The sequence below is a fragment of the Silene latifolia genome, chromosome 3 (genome assembly GCF_048544455.1).
Source record: "Silene latifolia isolate original U9 population chromosome 3, ASM4854445v1, whole genome shotgun sequence".
NCBI classification, from domain to species: Eukaryota; Viridiplantae; Streptophyta; class Magnoliopsida; order Caryophyllales; family Caryophyllaceae; genus Silene; species Silene latifolia.
The window spans coordinates 40895894-40901026 of record NC_133528.1 but is presented as its reverse complement, the minus strand read 5'-3'; the positions used below and the strand labels follow the sequence as shown (position 1 = coordinate 40901026).

Sequence of the window (5133 nt, the reverse complement as noted above, 5' to 3'; positions counted from 1 at the left end):
ATACATGGGAGCAAAAATCGCCATAAGATAAAGCTTGAATTATGCGAATTGATTTCTTTTCTTTCTCTCGAACAGTACAGAACCTCTTTTTCATATTTTCGAATCATTTTTCACTTTTTTTTCCAACTTTTTCAGTTCTTTTTTTTTCCTCCTTCATTTCATTTTCCCAACTAAATCTTAATAAGAGCATTTACCACCAAAAACGAAGTAACAATCCCAACAACTAAGACTACTAGCTTGACGATGGCAGGCTAAATATAGGATGTAGTTAAGGGACAAAAGGCTAAATTTGGCTATGAGAGGCTCATGGGTAAAATGAGAAAAGGGGACCTCTACCACATGTGTCAACAAACCACAATCCGAATGCATACAGGTATTAAGCAGATTAAGTTCATATTTATGCATATTAATGTAACATGTCTCATAAGGAGTACTACTCACATCCTAGATAAACTGGTCATAGATATCACCAGTTATAGGCTCTAAATCTCAGAAATATGATGTACTCTGCCAATTTTCAAAGTCAAGTCTCAAGTTCAACAAGAAATTAACGAAAACTCGTAGATATGCACTCATATGATTCTACTAATAACATGTTAATCAAGCAAGGCTTAGGCAAAAAACAGATGCAAATGCAATGTCATCCTTGAAATACTACCGTTCCGACTCGACCTATATGCTAAAATAAACGTGCATTTTTTTTGAATTTATCGAAATTTTTCAATTTTTTTGAATTTTTTGGATTTTTTCGTATACATATAAAATGAAATGAATAATGCAAAACAGAATGTAAACGTGAATGCAAGCAAATGATATGCGACGCAAAACCCTTCCCCAAACCAAATCGCACAATGTCCCCATTGTGCAAAATCATGTAATGAAGAAAAGAGAAATGGGAATTTGCGAGAAAGTAAACAAATAAAAATGACATGAAGTGGAACTCGGGAACTCACAAGACTTTTAGCGCAGCAAAGGAAACCTCCCCAAACCAGCGTGAGCTAGGAGGTTTCAGTAGCCAGCAGTGCTACTAATAAGTACCTGAAAGACAAAACAGAACCCACGCATAAAATCGAGAAGGACAATAATGAAGCGGTATTATGTGCATAATTGAGAAAAGAAGAAATAAATAAAATGACGGAAGATAAAGTGGAGTAGAAAACTCCCTCAATTCCGCAAATCGATCAAACATAGCAGGAGAGAGGTCGTAAACAGGTACAGCAGTGCAGGTCGGTCGATCGACCACATAGCTCAGTCGATCAACCGAGGTGAAAGGAACAGTAGCTCCTGGAACCTGCAGACCAGTCGATCGACTATATGGCCCAGTCGATCGACTGAAGATACTGCTGTAACTTCTTATTTCTTCGTATTTGCTCAATTACTTGAGCTAAAGAGGTCTAAAAACCTGCAAGTGCACAATAATACGCCCCCAAAATTTGCGCAAAACCCAAAATAAAGTCTAAAGCGTATAAAATCCTAAGCAAGCAAAATAAAATGCGAAGTTCCGCGCACACAAAAGCAATAAAAAGAGTCTAACAAAAGCAAATAAAAATGTTTGGAAAACATGTGATCAACTTAGTAGTTGATCAAGAACGGCCACGGGATGGCCCACTTTGTCGGCTTCTGGCTACTAGAGGTAGCCTCAACGATGCTTATCTTATCAGCTGCACCCTTCTTAGCTTCCACGTCAGTATGGCTCAACGGATCAACACTTTCATCATCTCCCCAGTCAATGACCTCTTCAGACTCGTCGAAGTCCAAGTCGGACTCCCTTTCCTTGACCGGTTCGTCATCAACTTCCTCATCGGTGGCATAGTTAAGGCAACCAAGACCTCCTCGTGAAATGATTGGCTTCCTTGCAGCTGGAGTGACTTGCAGCTCTTCCTTCCCCAAACCAGCTCCTGCAACATCAGAAACAGACAAATCTTCCTCCAATTTGCTCCCAATCTGGGGCGGAGGTGTTACAACAGGAATAGAGATAGGCATATCAGGAAGCACAAAGTACGATTTCTTGTCAGAAACCGTGTTACAAGTCACAGGCCACATGGGGTCCTTTTTCTTAGACGGCTGGGCAAAGACAATAGAATGTTTGCCCACTTTAAAAGTCAAGGTTCCTAGACCGACATCTATGACTGCACCAGCAGTGTGCAGAAATGGCCTACCCAAAATAATGGGAATATGGGCATCCTCAGGCATGTCAAGTACAACAAAGTCGACGGGGAAGAAAAACTTCCCTATTTGGACAGGGATGTCCTCTAAGACTCCTATTGGCTGGACCACAGATCGGTCAGCCATTTGTACTGTCATATCTGTCACTGTGAACCTAGTTAGTTTGAGCTTCCTAGCAAGACTCATGGGCATGACACTTATTGTAGGGTAATATCCGTATAAAACCCCTTAAAATTAAGGACTATAACGTAATTTTATCATGTGATTAATTGTCATAAACGAAAAACAAGAGAAAACAATAAAAGAATAAGAATCAACCTTGGGTCCTATGCAAATCGGCCTAAGAACAGAAATCAATGTAGATTTCCTCCTAATTGTTGCACCCAAGATCGTCTTAGACTATGCCCCTTGTGCTAGAAATTACTCTCTAATTGCCTTGCAATATTGAGAGAGCCTTTTGTGAGTTTTCTGATGTGAGATCTAGAATTTCAGAGAGAAATGCTCCAAAACCCTAATTTTTGTGCAAATGATAATGATTAGGTCAAAAGGAGAGAAACACTCTCCTTTTGTTCATTTCGGTCGACCAAAGGAGGGAGTGGGCTTTCACTTTCTCCTTATTAAACTCATGGTCCGACTCGTTTTGCTAAAAGTATATGACGGGTTTTAATTATAAATCGTCACTCGTTATCGGATAATAAAATATCGACTAGTAACATGAATTAGTCGATATATTAATACTTGTCCGATAATGACAATATTGTATAATTAATTAAATTCAATATACATTAATTAAATATAATCGTTTATATTCAATTTACGAATTAACCGCTTAATTCACCTTAGCCATTATTATTTAATCCGTATTAAATAAGTATCTCAACATCGCGTTTGACTAATTTTTAGTCAATAACTCCGACTAACTGCTTAGTCATATTAGGCATCAACATGACTGTATTTTCATACTGTCACATCTCTCAAACGTATCCTATAGGTGTGACTTTTAGGGACCAGTTGATCACCGCCATCTGTATGACAATAACGTCAAACTTATCTAGCAAGCCAACCGTTATTGATAAACGTGGACCAACTGATAATAATACAAAAGTATACCCTTTAATCCTTTTAGAGATTTATATGTCATTGCACTAACTGTGGAGGACACCAGCCCCAACAAGCTCCCACTTGTCCGTACAAGTGTACGTGCAATAATGTTATCCGCACTAACTGGAGGACACCGGCTCCAACACTTATACTAGCTCCTAAGTCACATAATGCCTTCTCAATAGAGAAGGTACCTATATTACAAGGAACAGAAAAGCTACCTGGGTCAGCTAGTTTATGGGGCGCAGTGTGAGACAGATAAGAACAAGTTTCCTCGATCGGTGCGACGATGCACTTTGTTTCGAGTGACTTTTTCTTAGACAGGAGTTGTTTCATGAATTTAGTGTAGGCAGGCACTTGATAGACCAACTCAAGGAAAGGAACTTGTACATTCAAACTACGAATAACCTTTTCAAATTTATTGAAAGATACATGTTCCTTTGTCGGCACTAGTCTCTCTGGATATGGGGTTGAGAGAAGTACCTTAGCCCTCTCCTCTAAGTCTCGCATGCCGACATCCCTCGACTTAGGCTGAAAGTCCACTACTTTCTCCTTGTTGAAGCTTGAACCCTCTTCAGACCGTCTCAAATGTGAACCATTGATCGACATTGGGTCGTACTTCGGGGCCGGGACTGACCCATCAGCACTCGTGTCTTTCCCCAATATTTTCGGGACTGACGTGCCCCGAAACAAATGGTCCCTCAAGTTGTCGGGCAACGGAGGACGAAAAATCTCACTATCAGCAGCGATCTCAGTCGATCGACCACTGATGTCAGTCGATCGACTGAGATGAACAGGACCAGAAGCTTCTGTAACCTGCACTTCAGTCGATCGACCTGGTATATCAGTCGATCGACTGATATACCTGGTAGACGCCATTTTCTTTCCTTTGCTCGTTCCAGCTTTGTTTTGACTCGGTTTTGCCTCATCTTTCGCAGTGGCATCCTCGACCATAGCAGGCCCCTCCAGGGTAGACCCACTCCTCAAAGTTATGGCGTTTAGGGTCTCTTTCTGGTCAGTTTTAGTCGGTAAGTGTCCCGGAGCTCGAGTGGTACTCTTGTTAGCCAATTGAGCAATTTGGCTCTCTATCATCTTCATCCCGGCCTCTCTAGCTTGGGACTCCTTCAGCAATAAGTTCTTCAACTCGGTGAACTCATAATTTTGGGATTGTTGCTGCTGCTGAGGAATATACAGAGGTTTTTGATATGGTTGTTTGTGAGGGGCACATATGTTTGCTTGCTTTCTTTTGTTGTGGAGGTTGAGTCGGATTCGGACATTCTCGCTACTTCCACCTCAAGTTGGGGTGGACATTCGGCTCATAGTACGTGTTTGTCTGCCTATAGTGTTGAAAGGCGGCACAAGACTCAAAGGGGACAGAACAATTCTCTCGAGACATGCCCCTCGGCTCCACATCTTCTACGAGACAAAAGGACCGTCTCAAACAAAGATTAACATGGTACATCCCACCTTTAGAAGCTCCTCCCAACTCATATTTGTCAAACCTTGCAGTGAGAGCTTCTAGTGCAGCAACAGAGGAAGATTCAGCAGCTCTCCTCTGGTTTCCTCTCGAATTCCCATATTCAGCCTTATGAGTGGCCAAATCATCGATGATCTTCCACCCCTTAGTCTCTCCCACGTTCTCGAAAATCGGCCATTGGTCGCAGATCCAAAATAGCCCTCGATCGTCATACGACCCATTATAGAACTGGTTGCAAAGACTCTATTTTTCGAACCCATGGTGCGGTATGGTTCGCACCAGTTTCTTGAAACGGACCCATGCTTCATGAAAGTTCTCATCAGGCCCTTGTTTGAAGCTCGTGATCTGAGCTCTAATGGCATTCGTCTTCGAGGCGGAGAAGTACTTTT

At 41.5% G+C, this 5133-nt stretch overlaps 1 non-coding gene across 1 annotated transcript; it reads left to right on the top strand.

Moving 5' to 3' along the window:
- Positions 1 to 4997: 4997 nt before the first annotated feature.
- Positions 4998 to 5104, top strand: LOC141650365 (small nucleolar RNA R71). Its single transcript, XR_012546404.1, has one exon. It is a non-coding gene; the product is annotated as a small nucleolar RNA R71 (small nucleolar RNA).
- The last annotated feature ends 29 nt before the right edge of the window (positions 5105 to 5133 follow it).